The sequence below is a fragment of the Pleurodeles waltl genome, chromosome 1_2, assembly GCF_031143425.1.
Source record: "Pleurodeles waltl isolate 20211129_DDA chromosome 1_2, aPleWal1.hap1.20221129, whole genome shotgun sequence".
In the NCBI taxonomy this organism is placed as follows: Eukaryota; Metazoa; Chordata; class Amphibia; order Caudata; family Salamandridae; genus Pleurodeles; species Pleurodeles waltl.
In genome coordinates this window covers 1,101,781,307-1,101,799,888 of record NC_090437.1, presented here as the reverse complement: position 1 = coordinate 1,101,799,888, position 18,582 = coordinate 1,101,781,307, and positions in this window count along the sequence as shown.

The following is an 18,582-nucleotide window of genomic DNA, read 5'->3' as shown; positions in this document are numbered from 1 at the left end:
CTTTAGTTGCAGGTTGTCCACTGTTTATCCTGTTAGAGAGTAAATATATTATGATGCATGGGTGTGTTTTAAGGTCACATTATTTGAGACCACAGGTAACTAACACTGGGTTCAAGAGATGATGAATTGTATTCTTTCTAACAGCACAAGCCTTATTCATTGTGGTTGCTGTGGTGGTGGCCTATCTGGACATCAGAAGGTACATGTGTATGGTACCAGCATGTGTTTGGTGGAGGATCTGACTGATGATACAGAGATTGATATAGGAGTTATTATATCCCGTATTTTTTGTCTCAGCGGAATACAAAATGTGATTGCAGGTAACCTACAGGATGAAAGTCTGGAAGTGGCTTTCCTGAAGAAGGCTTTGTTTCACCGAAACGCACATAGAGGAAGATAAATGATAAAGAATACAAGCCACAGCGACTGAATATTATTGTGTTTCAACTTGAAATCAATATTGAATATATTAAAAACACACAAAGATAAATGTGCTATGAAAAAGTGATTTAAGATAGAAATTGTCATTTGTTGATATTTACAAGACTGAGCGAGACAAGGGATAAGGAATACAGGTCACAGCGACTGAATATTATTGTGTTTCATCTTCAAATAAATATTGAATATACAAAACACACTCAAAGAAAAATTATGCTACTAAAAAGTGATTTAAGATAGAAATTGTCATTTGTTGATATTTACAAAACTTGTATGTAAAGTCTATCCTGTCACGTATTATATGTTTTTATAAGATGAAGATGTTTGATTTAGTATGTGAGGATGTAAGAGGTATGTTTGGTGAGAATGTGGATTGTGCAGTATGTATTTTAAATATTGTTTTGAGAAATCTGCAATAGTGATCTACAAGATGATGTCCAATATTGACATTTTTTATTTATTTATGATTAAGCAGTTTTATTGTTTATTGTCAAATAAAGATATGAATGTAAAAATTGATTTATTCTGTCTGAGCCATAAATAGTAAATTTATTAGCATATAAATTAGAAAGGTTGATGGGTTGTTTTTTTGCAATGTTGCACTCAGAGTACACAAGGTCCCAGAGGAGTACTGAGGGGTAGCCTGTGGAAACACATGTCCACAGTGGGGAGTGGCACACTCTTGACATTAGAAGCAAAGTAACAGACCAGGTTAGCCCCCATGAAGGTAATCCTTGTTTCAGTTGATACCCGAGAAGTACCGTCAGAGGTTCAGGGACAGCCACAAGCTCCCAAACCAGTCCTGCGTAGATTTCCTACATTTTGCCAGCAAGGTACTGAAGGGTTGAGTGAGGGGCAGCAAAGTGGATGGTTTTACTGGGCTGTATAACCTAATTTTGCTTAATACTTGTTTACAGAGCTATGGTAACACCTAGTATATAGCAAGCTTACTCATACTAGAAAGCTTGCTGCAGAGGCAGATCTCTGGGTCAGCACCAGAGTGTCTAAGAAAGTGTCTTAGTGACTCACAAAATGGTGGTCAGGGTTCCCAACAGAACAAAAAGGGGGGTGATAAAAACAAATCCAAGAAGTTTTCTCAAGGCCTCTAAAACATTCACAGAGGAAAGGGTTCTAATCCCTAACTGGGCACTAAAAGAAAGGCTTCAAAGATGAGAAAACTGGAAAGTTTGTCCCCAAGTACTATGAGTGTTACCAGAAAGTGCATATCAAGGGTCCAATCCACATCTTGTATCCGAACTGTGCTCCATTGCGGTCAGCCATATGTTTCTGCTTTTTGTGCCAAGCTACCCAGTGTTAAGCACAGGTTAATTTTGTGCCTTTTTGTGGTTCAGCCTGCAAGGGATTGTGGCTGTTGCTTAACAAGGGCTCTCACCCTTTTCAACCAACCACACAATTCCTATCACTGGTTTATTGGCGTCCCCTGAATTGTGACGATGTTATAACCACCATCAAATTACCTCTGTTACAACACCAACCTACAATACTCCAATCCTAGATTTTCTGGTTGTTTAAAAATTTGGCCTTTCTGTGTGGTCACCCCTGGATTTTTCTTGCCTTTCTGCTGAACCCTATTTCTGTTGTCTATAGAACTCTGTGCAATTTACCCCTTCCAATTAATGATAAAGTGCTTGTGATCCTCCTCTCTAATGATGGATCTTTTGAAATTTTTATTACAAGCCCAGTTCACTGCTGAAATTAGATTTGTATAAAAGCTCCGGAAAGATAACATTTAGAAAGCCACCTTTGCCCTACCTGAATTCCCTGGAAGCTAAATGCGCAATTTGGAGACTCCCTTTTGTCATTCAGTAAGTAGCATTTCAATAGATAAATGATGTCTAAAGTTGCTCCCAGGACAGGGACAAAAGGCATTTGGTGTGGGCACGTGTCCTTGTGGCCTTGACAGGATTGTCTGTGGACTAGGCTCAAGGACTTGAGTAACGTCAAAGAGGCCTACCCCATAACAAACTGATGTAGCTAACACCCAAGCATGCACCTTTTTTTGCCCATCCAATCCAGATTAGGCTCCATTATAGTGGGCCTCCTGTTGACATTACAGTGTCAGATCCTGCTGAGGTGTCATGACCTACTTGACCCGTCTGCTGGGGTTTTCATATGATATTTGGGGTACCCTTCAAGAGAGGGAAACAGAAAATGAAACAATTTGTGTGGATCCTCTGTCTGGTTGCTAAAAACTCAGCTTTGTCCTACAAGACTCCTGTCTTTAAGTTTGTTGGAGTACATGGACTGCCTAAGGCTGGATTTTCCACACACCCAGACTCAGCAATCAGAGCCCATGTTTAGTGTGGCCAAAGACTTTGTCGATCTTTAAAATGCACAAAGGAGTAGGGCTACCCCGAGAACCTTTAATCCATTTATTAAGGCATCACCAGTGATTACACTCACTAACTCACGCCGGGCATACATATGGCATCTCCGGGAATCCACACTGAGCACTCCCGGACCTCGGGAAGATCAGAAGAAGACTGAATCTGCTTTATGAGACCTGAGAAGAGCTGAGAAGACTGGATCTGCTCTCTCTCTTGCACCCAGGACAAAGAAGTGGACTTCAAGGATCATAAGACTGACTTCCTGGTAAAGCTACAGGGAAATAACAAGCTACAGGAGGCTGTTTCCTGCAACTGTCAAGTTGAACAGTGCCAACTGGATGTGGACTGGACCCTCTAGCTGGCCTCTGTCTGGCACTCTGTGTGTCTCAAACTCAAAATGCCTCCCCTCAGGTCCTGAGAGGCTTCAGTAGTGTACTCATGTGGTGGACTGTGACGTAAAGGCGTAAAGTCAGAATGTAAAATCTTTGACCAGGATGAACCTGGTTAGTGTATCTGGCCCATGCTCCCTTGACGTCAGTGTGAAATTGCACCTACTCTACAGCAACCATTGTCTATCATTGACAATATGTGATTCTGGGTGCTTTTCCTACTTAAAACTTTAACAGTTCAGATCTCTGGTTTCCCTTTTGGATTTTTACCATTTTTGGTATTATTTTGTTTATTAAAATTTGCTCTAGTTTTGTAATTCATTTGCAGATTGCTATTGTGTTGCATTCTGACTTTATAACTGTTTTAGCACAGCGTATAGTCAACACATTGCCTCCAAGTTAAACCTGTCTGCTCTGTGCCATAGCTACCAGGGGGTGCACTTAGCTTTATTTAGGGACTTTAGTAATTAACAATGACAATGATTGTGATTATTACTTGAGGTAGGTACTTAGCCCCTCAACTAATAACTCTATTTCTTCCAGTGGTAAAGTGATCTAAACTGCTTATAACAATACTACTTGAGAATGCTGCATATTCGGATTAAAGGTAATATTCCTGCTAGATATATTATATCACTAAATAAGGAGGCAGTTATTTTTGATTTTAGATTCATTAAGACTGTGTATTTTCTCTTTATTTAAACATTTGAGATCTTAGACATTTATAAGACTCAATTGACCCAATGTGGTCAATGATTAAAGAACATCAAAGTTGGTGCCTGAATGGTCTGACAACCAACTGTTTATTCGTGAACCCTCATGTTTGAAGCAGAATAAACAAGCATTTGCAATGCAAGAGGTCTTCCATTTACTCGAGTTAAAGCTCTTAGCGTTGTAAACTCCTAACTGTCCTGTTCTGGCCACATAAGATGAAAAGTCAAACAGTTTCACATAAGCGATCCGACGGCCACCATGAGCGCAAAGCAAACACTCAAAAGGAAAATCCGTTTGCAGTAAAACATTTCAGCAAAAGTGCAGTTATCCATGTAACCGCAAAAATGCGAATATCCATGTAACAGGGACACATTTTTTGTGTTCTACCAAAATGAAAGGCAAAGAGTGAAACAAAGCAGCATCTACTAAAATATCAAAGGGGCTGATCCACCTAAAACTGATAGCATGCCTGTGTACATGGACAAAGAACAGAGACATAATCAATAAAAACTCTGAACTGCTGGACTTGTTCAGGGTACAAAATATTATTTTATTAAAATGAAAGCGTGTCTTTGCCTGGGCACAGAATGGTTTAACATAAGAATGGATGCAGGAAAATGAAGCGCTTGGTGTCCCTGCCACTTCAGAATGCTACAGTCATGTCTATGCCTGGGCCTGGGTGGGACTAATGGACAGGGCAGGTCCATGCATTGTAAAGACCAATAGGACCACCATGGGACAGAGTGGAAGAGTCCTGGTTCTCCAAAATATGTACTGGTAGGCCCACTGGCACAGCCCGGCGCAATGTAACCACTGGGTTAAGGAGAGGGCACTTTATGGCCATAAAGATTGGGTGGTGGGTAGTTATAAAGTAAGGTTTCATTTTAAGGTGTAGGTTAGCATAGAGTCAGTACACTTACTCTTGAATCTATTTTACTCAATGTAGTGGTAATCTTAGAAGTGGTAATCTCAACAGTAGTAATCCCTGCAGTAGTAATCTCATAGGTAGTAATTGCAGTAGTGGTAATCTTAGTGATAGTAATCACATCAGGGGTAATCTCAGCAGTGGTAATCCCAGTAGTGGTAATCTCAGCAGTGGTAATCCCTGCAGTGATAATTTCAACAGTGGTAATCTCAGCAGAGGTAATCCCTGCACTGGTAATCTCGGAGGTCGTAATCACAGTAGTGGTAACGTCAGCACAGGTAACCCCGCAGGGATAATTTCAGAGGTAGTAATCACAGTATTGATAATATCAGCAGTGGTAATCTCAGAGTTAGTAATCACAGTAGTGATAATCTCAGCAGTGGCAATCCCTGCAGTGGTACTCTTAGAGGTAGCAATCACAGTAGCTGTAATTCAGCAGTGGTACTTCATGCCGTGGTAATATCAGTAGTGGTAATCTCTGTGGTTATAATCACATCAGTGTTAATCTCAGCAGTGGTAATCCGGGCAGTGGTAATCTCAGAGGTAGTAATCCCAGTAGTGGTAATCTCAGCAATGGTAATCCCTGCTGTGATAATTTCATCTGTGGTAATTTGAGCAGAGGTAATCCCTGCACTGGTAATCTCAGAGGTAGTAATCACAGTAGTGGTAACCTCAGCAGTGGTAAACCCTGCAGGGGTAATTTCAGAGGCAGTAATCATAGTAGTGGTAATATCAGCAGTGGTAATCTCAGAGTTAGTAATCACAGTAGTGGTAATCTCAGCAGTGGTAATCCCTGCAGTGATACTCTCAGAGGTAGTAATCACAGTAGTGGTAGTGGTAATTCAGCAGTGGTACTCCCTACAGAGGTAATCCCTGCACTGGTAATCTCAGAGGTAGTAATCACAGTAGTGGTAACCTCAGCAGTGGTAAACCCTGCAGGGGTAATCTCAGAGGTAGTAATCACAGTAGTCGTAATCTCAGCAGTGGTTATTTGAAAGGTGGTAATCTCAGCAGAGGTAATGTTTGCACTGGTAATCTCAGAGGTAGTAATCATAGTAGTGGTAAAATCAGGAGTAGTAATCCCTACAGTGGTAATCTCAAAGGGGCTCATTTCAATGTAGTAGATTCTATGTAGCAGTGTTTAGTTTTTGTTTCCTGCGGATATAGGTTAGGGAGTAAAGACCAGATTGGGGTGGAATGCTGAGCAGCTGCTGCTCTGGAGCAAATGAGACTGGGGGAGCGCAGAATGGGAGGCCGATGCTAGCGGGTTGGAAAAGAAAGCTACAGCTAGTCTCTTGCCTTCACCTCCTTCACGTTCAGTGGTAGCAGGGTGGGGGCGGAGTCTCAGCATCAGCTCTCCCCATGTATTTATTGTTAATAAAAATGAAATGTGAATGCCATGTGTGTTTAAAAACAAATACTGTCAGTGGAGCACTTTGTTTAACCTGGTGGTCTCCTCAAAAAGCTGCACTTTGGAAGGGAAAGAGAGGGTGCGTGAACAGCTAAAGTAACAAAGCAAGAGGGAGGAGAAAGCAGCTGCAGCTATGAGGGAGCAAGCATATGCAGCTGTTCAGAACAATTCCTAAATAAGCCCAGTTGGGGTGCAGCAAATAAAGGGGCCGTGAACCTTTCTTTTCTGAACATGGTTCCTAAAGTAACAAAAACACAAACATGGTTCCCAAAGTAAATAAAAATCAAAAGAACCTGGTGGCCGTGAAGAAAGAACAAGCACAACAAATGAAGCGGCCACAAACCTTTCACAAGCCAGGGCACAAAGTAAAAAAAACACAAACACTTAACACGAGCAAAGGAAACAGGAGGGATGGGGAGGCAGCTGCAGCTCCAGGAGAGGAAGTGGAGTTTCTCAGCTATTCAGAACAAATCTTAAACAAGGTTGGTGGGGGCACTACAAGCTACCAAGAGCCTTTCTTATCTGAACATGGTGCCCATAGTAACTAACACACCAACACGGCTCCACAAGTAAAAAAAAAATTAAAAAAAACAAGAGAAAGAGAAAGAGAGTGAGGGCGAGCTGGCCATGGAAAAGCCCCCCTCTGCTGTTGCTTTTATGTTTGCACAAGGAGCTGGTGGGGAGGAGGGACTGAACACACACCCACAGTGTAAGATGAACAGGCAAATACTAAAACAAATGTCCACTACAGATGAGATAAACAGGACGTAGCGTAATTAAACAGTAGTTGGTGCTGCTCCCAAAGTGAAAATGGCAGGGCAAAGAAGCAGAACTGACCACTAGCAACCAAGGATTTTTGAAGGATACTGCATCCAACAATGAAATAGCTTTGAACCACAGTATAAGTATACTTAAAAGTATACAACATGTCGAACGCTTACACTTGACCTAAAAAGAGAAGAAGCTACATGGCCACAGCAGCATGATGAAAATTATCCCTAGACAGTAACTAGCTGTAGACAAACCAAAGGTGCATTATCTATACTTACTGAAATACACCAGGAGATTCTGAAAGACCCTGAAGACAACAAAGCAGCAGCCTTAATATTACCTGTTCTCTCTGCAGGATATTCTGTTGCTGTTCAGCCCATCCTTTCCCATCAGATTAAGGATTACATAGGCATTTCTGGGACAGACCTAATATTTATTAAGATGTTTCTACATGACAGGTCTCAACCAAACATTTAAGCTATGTAACTAAAAATCCCAAATAATGACCCTATTGCCAAGGATTTCAATAATACACACCCCCATATCCAGATAATGATCCACGTTGGATGAGATTGACGAAGCTGCCCAAATATTACTATATGCCACAACCACACAGGAATAGATGTGTGAAAACAATTGGTACCTCAGTTGCTCAGTGACTAAAATTTTAATTACATGTGATTTCCTTTGTAGTTACCTTCATCAATGAGTGAGTCACAAACCCCAGCATTTAAACATAAGGATCTTGGGGCCATATTTATACTTTTTGACGCAAAACTGCGCTATCGCAGTTTTGCGTCAAAAAAATTTGCGCCGTCTAACGCCATTTGGATGCGCCATTCGGGCGTCAAATTTATACTTTGACGTACGGCGGCGCAACCAACAGGTGGGAGTCATTATTTCGTGACGCACACAGCGTCGGTCTGTCTTAAGGGAAACCCACGTAAAAGTGACGCAAATCACTGTGGGTCGATTTACGACAGCGCAATCGTGAAAACGCCGTTTTTTTTTTCACGCTATTGCGTGACATTTTTGCGCGAAAACTGCACTTACAGGAGAGGAGACCCAAAATGGATCCTAGATGCCCCAACAGACCCCAGGAGGATGAGAGCAGACCAGGAACCAGCCAGGAGGAAGCATACAGGAACCAGGACATGTTAAAGAAAAAAAGAAAGTGTCGCTTCAGTGCAGAGGAGCAGGAAATCCTGGTGAAAGAGGTGACGGAACACCAGCACCAACTTTTCATATCCTCAAAATTGCCACTCAGTAGGAGAGAGGCCATATGGAAACAAATTGTGGACAAGATAAACAGTGTGGCTGAAGAACGCCGGACAGTCACCGAGTGTAAGAAACACTGGCATGACTGTAAACGTAGGACCAAAGAGAAAATGGCCAGGAACAGGAAGGCAGCAATGCAGACTGGAGGGGGGAGTCCAGCACAACAGGAGGCCCTGGACCACATGGAGGAGATGGTCGCAGCCGTCATCCCGGAGGAGATAGTCACAGGGATACAAGGACTGGACAGCGCAGACTACCACGACACTACGCACATGCAGGGTAAGTCGCATGGGGAATTACAATGCAATAATGGGGACTGTAAGCAGGGGGGGGATACCTACTACACAATGCATGTAACTTAGCACATATATGAAGTGGCATGGGGAAAGGGGCACGGCAGGGGGGAATGCCCAGTACTGACCATAGCCGGGGCACGACAAAATACTGCCACCACTACAGTCCCACGGGGACATCCTGTAATTACAACAAGAGAGCCAAGGGAAACCAGTGACAGGTGGGAAGGACACTACCCTGAATCCACATCCAGGCACTTGTTTTGCACAAACTATTCCCCATCAACTAGGTCCCTACCTGTAATGCAGTAGCAAATACACCAACTGCAACTTAACTGCCACCACAGTTGACAATAACACCTCTCATCTCTGGGCAGCTATAGTACCAAATGGCAGGAACCCCACCCTGGAACATACATACCTAAATTAGGGGGTGAGGATGACATCTGCAACTACTCCTAGAAATAAGACAAAGGTACCAGTACACTTAAATGCCGAATGTCCATAACTGACACATACATAAGCCTAAGTAAACAGCAATAGGAGCCACACAGCACTAACGACACACACATGCTGCATACGTCAGGGTCCCTCACGTGCCTGCCTAACAATGCTACATCACAAATGTCATACTGCTCAGACAACAACATTGACGAGGGGACACAGGCAACTGGTCAATGAAACACATCTGCACAGTCTAACCAAAAAATAGGACATTCATACGATAAACAGGCCAATCCAGTAAGACACACATGAGACCCCATCAGATACAAACATCAACAATGTTTACATCCATACCACATCCTAACATTGACATACATAGGTCATGCCACCTAACATGTACAGATCATGCAATGTGAATAAAAAGTGTATGGTGCAGGGCCTGTGAGGCAAGTGTGCTGGCAGGGCAGTCACAACACCCACAGTCAGTCAAAGTGTAGCGTGGCAAGTGAAACGTATACTTTGCGCAATAGCCTCAGGCTGGAGGCCTTTGTGCATCTTACCCTGAAAGTACTTATACTCATTTGCTGACATCTAAGTGCCTCAGAGCACTTTGCACTAAATGAATCTCATTGCCCTTCCTATCAGTTAATGTAGCAAATAGTCAGTCCTAAGGTGTTGGCAAATAGTCAAATCACCCTGTTTTGCCTACTTCTGCACTGGAGTTTGCCAGAACATATTCACTCTGTGCCCCAGTCAAGGATACCGTCTGGTTCGTTGATGATAGATGTGGTAGGGGTTAAGGTTTGCCATTCCTGCGTAGGGAAACTTTGTCATCACAATGACATATGTCTTTTAAATTCACTTCCTCGTCCCAAGACACGCATGGGGGAGTTTACAAACAGAAAATCACATCTAGATGCTGGCTGCCTTGCTGCTGATGCACAACCAGATCCCAGCCCATTCCTCTGATATGAGGGATGATGTCTCCCCTGTGATTCAGACAGCCAAGCTCCAAACTTAACATGCTGTGCTATATATAGAACAAGCAGAGGGAGAGTAGAAACTGTTAGGCACCATGATAGCTGTGTACCAATGTATTACTCTCCTGCGGACTATTTCAGTTCTAACTGTGTGTATTGTTTTGGTTATTGGGGCTCACACCTAAATTCCTACAAGTCAGTTGTACAATGAAACTTCATATCAAACAAATACTGTCTGTGTCATTTGTGTATGGGAACATACCGGAAAAGATAGAAATGTGTAGGACCTGAATGACCACCACTTCCCTGAGAAGTCCCAAAGATGTCATGGCCTTGGACTTCTAAACATTCCTCTGTTGTGGGAGACCAGAGGCACTGCTAGTCTGTCTGAGCTAAATAGAATATCTGGGTGACAGAGTTATTTACAAGTGGGTCAAACTTAGTCCCCCACACCATTAGCTATCCTGCTGCCTAGAAAGCCAAGAATCACATGTAGGATAATGAGAGCCCACCCAAACAAATGTCCCTCCATAACAATAGTGAAACACCGAGGGAGGAGTAGGACAAAATAATGCATATTCCGAAATAATTACAAATCAACACCTAGAGATGACCTGGCAGGCATGTCTGATAGCTCCATATCATACATGTGACACACAGGTGGGCCATAGGCCTACAACAATGCCCTATGATGGACAGCAGATACCAAGACAAAATCAGAGTACAAAGTTAAGGCATCCAAAGGCTTGTATCTTCGTGCAAAATGATCTCAACACAGACACACTAATTGTACCCTGTTGCTTTGCAGAGGAACACGGATCTCCTGCCGATATGCCTGTCTATGAGTTCCCTGATGACATGGATGACGAGACCATCAACCTCACACAAGAGACCATTGACATGGTCCTCGAAAGCCTCCAAACCCCCCCTTCAGTAACAAGGAGGAGCCAAGGAGAAGCAGCCACCACAGTAGAACCACCCGCCACCCCAATTGTAAGACCTGCCAGCTCCAACACAGCTGAGGACTCTGACGACACTGGCACCAGCTTCGAAAGAACAGTCGTTGGGGTCCAGCGGGAGCTGGCCAAGGAGGTGCGGGTGGGGATGCAAACTATGGCAGCCAGCCTTGAGGGGGTGCGTTCATGCATGCTGTCAACTGCTGATCAGGCAGCTGCAATGCCAGCCAGAACATCGCTGTTGGAGGAACTTTTAGTAACACAGAAGGCAATCTGCACAGCTGTCACCCAGTTGACCAAACAACTCCAACAGCAAGCCAGTCAGCGTGTGCACGAATGCAACATCGAACCCCTCAGGGCCGACCTGGCTGCCTACCATCGGGATGTGGCTGCCATTCTGAAAAACCAGCACGCCCTCCTTGCTGCAGTACTGCCCTTCATAACTGGACAGGGATCAGCCCCCGGGATGTCTGCCTCCATGTCTTCTGACACTGAGGTGTGTGTTGCCCCTTCACAACCAACAACAACAAGGACACACCAGGCAATACACACATCAGAAGAAGAAGACATGGAACAGATAACATTCACTCGCAAGAGTACCCGGAAGCCCTAGTCCCTGCACCATGCCCTACTCTGACCAAGGTCCTACGTTTTGACACATGCCAGCCTCACTCCAACTACCCTCAATGACTGTTCGGCAATCCACTGTTTAACTTGTCCACATTGGCTGTAAATGTTTCTCTCCTACCATTTGGCAATTCCTGTTCCTCTGCACCGTCTGTGACATCACCCCAGCATGTCAGGAGCATCATCCACACCCTGTAAATAGGATCACCATTTAAGAATGCACCAGAACGGACTCACCTAACATTGTTAATGGACTTTTTGCACTACTCCACCTAAAAATAAATATCACTTGCACACCTATTGTGTCTCTGTGTCATTTCACACTTCAACTGTGCAGTACATAACTCCAAAGTGGCTGTGTGGCAACCATGTCGATTCTCTATACTACTGTCCTGATTTCATGTATACTGAAACATCTGTGCAGTGGCCAGGATTGCATCATAGCTTTACTAGACTGAGGAAAATAACTGATGTAGGGACTAAGCACACACAATCATGCTGTGTTGGACAGAATGAGGCCCCATCCATAGCTATTCTAGACAACTAATGGTGGCTGAGAAATGTAGGCACCTTGCAATACTAAAACAAGAAATTATGCTGTAAAATGAAAGGAATGATAACCAAATTACACTGCATCAATCACCCTTACAGCGTATACTACCATGAAGGAAAGTCATACTCAAGCAGTACACACATGATGTAGGTCAGCAATGACAGCAACAAGACAAGAGTGTGAACAAATACTCATCTACAAAGCTCTCCCTGAACTTCACAATGCTGTCCGACCTATCGATTTACCTACAAAATCAACTCTGGAAGCACTATTGTGAAGTAGGATACATACCAACACCAAATCTTGATGATCTACGCACACTACCAATGGTGGCTCTCCCACATGGTGGATACTTACCAAGTTAGCACACGGGTAGCTGGCATGTTAAACCTCAATAGCCTGGGGATAGCGAGCATAGGATACAAATGTCATACTAAAACTTTCTGCTACACTGATGTCAAGGCCATGAAAAGGTAGCACCTAACGCATCAGGTAAAGGGTTAACACATTTTTTATTTCCAATAAGTAATAAAAGAGGCAACTAAGGGAAAGATAAACCTACACTAATCTAACCTGACTACTACTAACCCACAACTGTCCCTAACTAACCTAAGCTAAACTTACTCTACACATGTAACGAAACGATCTAAACATCAACCCCCCACCCACCATTATGAGACAAGACACATGCAGGACAACACTTACTAACCTACACACATACTACACTATCCTAAACAAACATATTTTTTTTTTATTTTATTTTTTATAGATATTTTTTTTCTTTTCTTTTTTTTTTTTTTAAACAGGAATCCCAACATTGCCCCCCACCCACCCACCCACACAAAAAGATAAGATATAAAGAAGAAGGACCCCCCACCCTCTTACCTAACACTAACTAAGCTAATTTCCTACACTTATCCTATAACTAACCCCCCAAACCCAACTAACAGTATGAAATAGGAAAGAGGTGAGAGGGGAGGGGTAAAAGTTCTGGAGGGCAAAATGTCTACTGATTTGGCCTCCGTAGTGTTCGCCGGATGGAGCGCACCTTCCTCTTCACCTCAGCCATGTCCTCCGTCAGGGTGTCAACTTTTGCAATCAACCTGTCCAATTTCCTTGACAATGCGTGGAAGTCCGCTGGGTTGATCGGAGGGTCAGTGCAGGTCTGGGTGCCGGTGGAGGTGGATTGTGTTGGTGGAGTGGTGTGGGCACGGGACTGCCCTGCTCCCACCACACGGCTGGGTCCAGGTCTGGATGAGGATGCCTGGTCTGTTGCTGGGTCCACTTGGCCAGACCTGGTGGATGTAGTGGCGGGGGTTGTTGGGGGCACCGTTGGGGGAGCCTGTGGTGTGGCATACCACGCCCCGGAGGCCCGTTCCGAATTGTATCTGTGGGCCATCCTCCGATACCCACACTGCACCTGCAGGATGTGGCTGTACCTCATTGCCCGGCGCTCAAACTGGTTGCGAGCTGCGGCACTCAGGTTTGCAGCTGTGAAGAGAAAAGGCAAATATTGAGCATAGAATTTACAGTGGGTTGAATACCACAATGGGTAATTTGTCCATTACTAGCAATGTATTGGTTGCAGCAATTGTTACAACATAGTTCACGGAAGGCTCAGAGGAAGTACATGTGAATCATGCATACTGAAGGGCATATCACATATAGCATATCCATGTCTCTACATGATGGATGACATCACCCTAAACTACTCATACAATTCATACCTAAGGCATTATACATTATGGCACCAGCTTGTCCGCATACTGACTTCACTACATATGTCATTCTATGTGATAAGAATCACACTCCTCACTCAATGGCATTTCGAAATAGTTGTGTGCTAAGATTGAACCCCTGGCCATGAATCATATGTCGACACTATGGGCCAGATGTAGGAATTGATGGGAAATCAACTAGCAAATTGCAAAGCTGAACGGTGTCTCTGACACCGTCTGCGAGTCACTATGGGGTCCCTAAATCCCACCTCATGAACATCAATGATGTGGGTTCCAACTTGCACCACCTTAGCAACTATGGTCACTCACGGGGATGGAGGCTTGCTGGGAACAGCAGAACTCCATAGACGTGACTGCTTTTAAATGAAGCAAGTTATTTTTCACCAAGTGTAGGCCTTTATCTGAAAGGGAAATGAGCTGCGATTTGTTTAAATTCACAACAATTGATTTTTCTTAATTTACACAATAATTATTGCTCCCCTAGACCACTGGCTGTTTTGTGCAGGAGTATTTTGGTCCACTCACAAAGGTGAAGGTTCACAATGAGGACCCCTTCCAGTCAGCAAGTTGGTTAGCATCCACTTCAAGTGGATGATAACAGCTACTCACTTTGCAACCACGTACTCATTAGCAAATGGGATTGCCTACCACTGTGATTTGCAAGTAGGGCTGGTAAACTCCTTTTTTTTTTTCATTTAGAAAAGCATTTTGCAAATATGTACATGACCAGCAAAAACATTTCGGATTAGGAAACAGACGTTTGCAACTCACTAACATCAAATTATGCTATTTGCAATGTGTAGACATTTTGCTACATCTGGACCTAGGTACAAACTCAAGTCACAAAAGGTGTTAAGTACGTGTAACATACGGGTTGCTACAGTCCTAGGTACCCTGTTTCACAGTAACATCCCAGTCTTTGTGGGTGGTGTGGGAAGAACAAACAACAATCCCATGATCCATGCACAACCAGGAGTGTACAGAAAGTTCAACAAGCATGTGCCTTCACACACAACACCTATGAAGGGCTAGCAACATGTTGGAGTCAGCCCAACCTTGTCACATCCCAGGTCCACACATGTCAAAATGATATGACTTAGCCCAACATAACATACTATTAGTGAGGCATGTTTTACAACACACACAGAGGAGGTAGAACACCCATTCACATGATTCAACAGAACACCTAGGCCATTGCACTCAAGTCACACACACTTCGAGGTCACCTTGTGGAAGTACATGCCCCCGGAAGATCCGACCTACAGTGTACACAGTCCATCCTCAACTAGGAAGAAGCACTTGTCATCGAAGCCATGTGCCTAAGCTATCTGGGAGACTGTCAGTCTGATATGCTGACTCAGTTAATGGCAAGTTCCTGACCAAGTCTAACATTGACCAGTGTATTCAAAATGAGTCATGCCATTCCCAATTGTCGCACTAATTGAATGACCTACTGCCCCTCAATCTGAGAGATGACTAGGTATTGCTTTACAGAAACATTATTCCTATTTGATATCACACCAAAACAACAAAGCCAATGAATGGCCAGCACATGAAATCATGAATTATCCTGAACACACAGTAATCCATCATGCTTCATTTCCAAACAATGTAAATAGCACTTAGGCAACACTCACTGTAGGTATCGGGGTCGTCAAAATGGGCCACCTCACCAACGGTGTACGGGGCTGGTCCACCTGTAAAGCATGAAAGGAAGATTATACTCAGACTGGGTGAACAGACAAATAATTTCTGTTACAATGACAGTGTGTGAATATTACATGGTAATGATACACTTTCACACATGCTCATCCTGCCTGGCTGACTTTGTATTCTAGATTATCATTGGATGAGTCTCCTGCTCCAGTGACACACCCTACTACACTCATGCAGTGGCCAGGACAGTCATGTGTCGTCCAAGTTAATCCTCCATTAGTAGGCCCCAACAATCATGTGATCCATACATCTCAGCATGTGCATCCCAGAGAGAAACATTCCACAACTGGTTCCATGAGAACTGCATGACCACTCACAATCAAACAGGCTATGTGGACAGGTTCAACACACAGCAACCAGACACACATGTGACATATGTGTGGACAACATGACTAACTTCATGTGACGTGAAGGCAACACACATGTGTAGCATCATCATGTGTTTGGAATTTTCGGTCTAGCTATGGCGTCTACATATGTAGGTATGTTGTTTCTACATGACGTACTCACTGGCCATTATGACCAGTAGAGTACAAATAGAGCAGTTCACGTGTTGCTTTTCAGACACAAATGCAACAGTACATTCCATGCAGCTACAGCCATCTGGTATGTGTTGCAAAAATGAGGGATCAGCCTGGTAGCATAGGTCTTCATACACATCCTGCAACAAATACACATTTGGACACATATGTATACCTTTGTAGCGCAGCATTTGCATCATTTTGTGACGCAGAGAGGGGGCTACTTAGCAAAATACAAATAGATGTTGCATTTTACTGCTGTTATTGGGTGTACATGTGTAGCAAAAATGGGGATTTATGTGTATACCCATGGGCCTAGGTTTCCCTAGCATAACACGCAGTCAGCTACTTATTTTGCAGATTGGCTACCAATCATCACATGTTCACGCACACATTCCTATTATTCCCATGTAATTGATTAGTACTCAACAACATAGCCACCAATCCGGAGTCCCAGGTGGTCCAGCAGGTCCTGTTCCCTGCTGATCAGATCTGCCCAGCGGTGCTTGAGTTGATGGATATTCCTCAGACTCCCGTAGACCCGGACCAGGTGATGGCGCACCTTCTCCCAACGGATTTTCCTCGCCTCCGTGTGATACCCCTGTATCACACGGCCCCCAGCCTCCAGCATCAGTGGGAGGAAATGGCTTACGAGCCATATGAAGCCCCCCAATTCGTCCTCACCCATCCTGGACAGGCGAGGCCTACCTGACATGATGAGAGGTGTAAAAAAGTACAAACGAAAAATGAAAGAAAAAGTGGGAAATGGGGAAAGGTAGAGGTGTGAAAGAAAAAGAAGAAGGAGAAAAATAGCCCAACTAACCCCCCAAACTATGCTACCCACAACAGACTCCCACAGACAATACAAACTATCACAGGTATAGACAAAATAACACTAAACAGACTGAGACAATGTTAGACAACAATAAAAGATTGACACAAAGACAAAATACAAGGCACACAGGACACTAAAGCAGTAAAACACAGGACAACACCTTTCACACAACCACACAGTCTAGATAACTCTGAGACTGCAAAGTGAAAGTGAAAGTCAACTCCCAGTACAGATTTGGTAAACAGGATATCCTATTACATCACTTCCTGCATAAAATGGCCGCCGTTTTTCTTTTCGCGTAATGCGTCATATTTTCACGCATACACAGATGTGCGTCATATTTTTTTGACGCATTACAGTGCACATGATGCGGAGTGTAAAAATATGATATGAATATCATTTTTTCAAATTGTACATGAGATGACCAACATATTGTCCATGTAGCGTCATTTTTAACACGCATACATCATGGGCGTCATTTTTTTTACACGTACAGTAGTGCACATGATGCGGAGTGAAAAAATATGATATGAATATTAATATTTCAAATTGTACATGAGATGACCAATATATTGTGCATGTAGCGTCAATTTCACCACGCATACATCATGGGTGTCGTTTTTTTTACACGTACAGTGGTGCACATGATGCTGAGTGAAAAAATATGATATGAATATTAATAATTAATACTGTACATGAAATGACCAACATATTGTCCATGTAGCGTCATTTTAGCACGCATACATCATGGGCGTCATTTTTTTTACACGTACAGTGGTGCACATGATGCTGAGTGAAAAAATATGATATGAATATTAATATTTCAAATTGTACATGAGATGACCAATATATTGTGCATGTAGCGTCAATTTCACCATGCATACATCATGGGCGTCGTTTTTTTTACACGTACAGTGGTGCACATGATGCTGAGTGAAAAAATATGATATGAATATTAATAATTAATACTGTACATGAAATGACCAACATATTGTCCATGTAGCGTCATTTTTAGCATGCATACATCATGGGCGTCATTTTTTTTTACACGTACAGTGGTGCACATGATGCGGAGTGAAAAAATATGATATGAATATTAATATTTCAAATTGTACATGAGATGACCAATATATTGTGCATGTAGCGTCAATTTCACCACGCATACATCATGGGCGTCGTTTTTTTTACACGTACAGTGGTGCACATGATGCTGAGTGAAAAAATATGATATGAATATTAATAATTAATACTGTACATGAAATGACCAATATATTGTGCATGTAGCGTCAATTTCACGACGCATACATCATGGGCGTGTTTTTTTTACACGTACAGTAGTGCACATGATGCAGAGTCAAAAATATTGTGGATGTAAATAATAATTTGAAGGTGAAATATCAAGACACTTTTGGATACATTTGTATCTGACTCTGCATTGTGTGCACTCATGTACGTGAACAAATTATGACGGCCATGCTGTATGCGTAGAATATGGAGCAATTTTATCCAAATGTCTTCATGTGTTTATCTTTTGAAAGGTGATTTGTCATGGTAAAACGGTGCAAAGTGAGACACATTTGTGTTTGTATATGACAAATGTCCGTACTTTTATGTATAGACGGCCTTCACACTGTGATGTTTGGG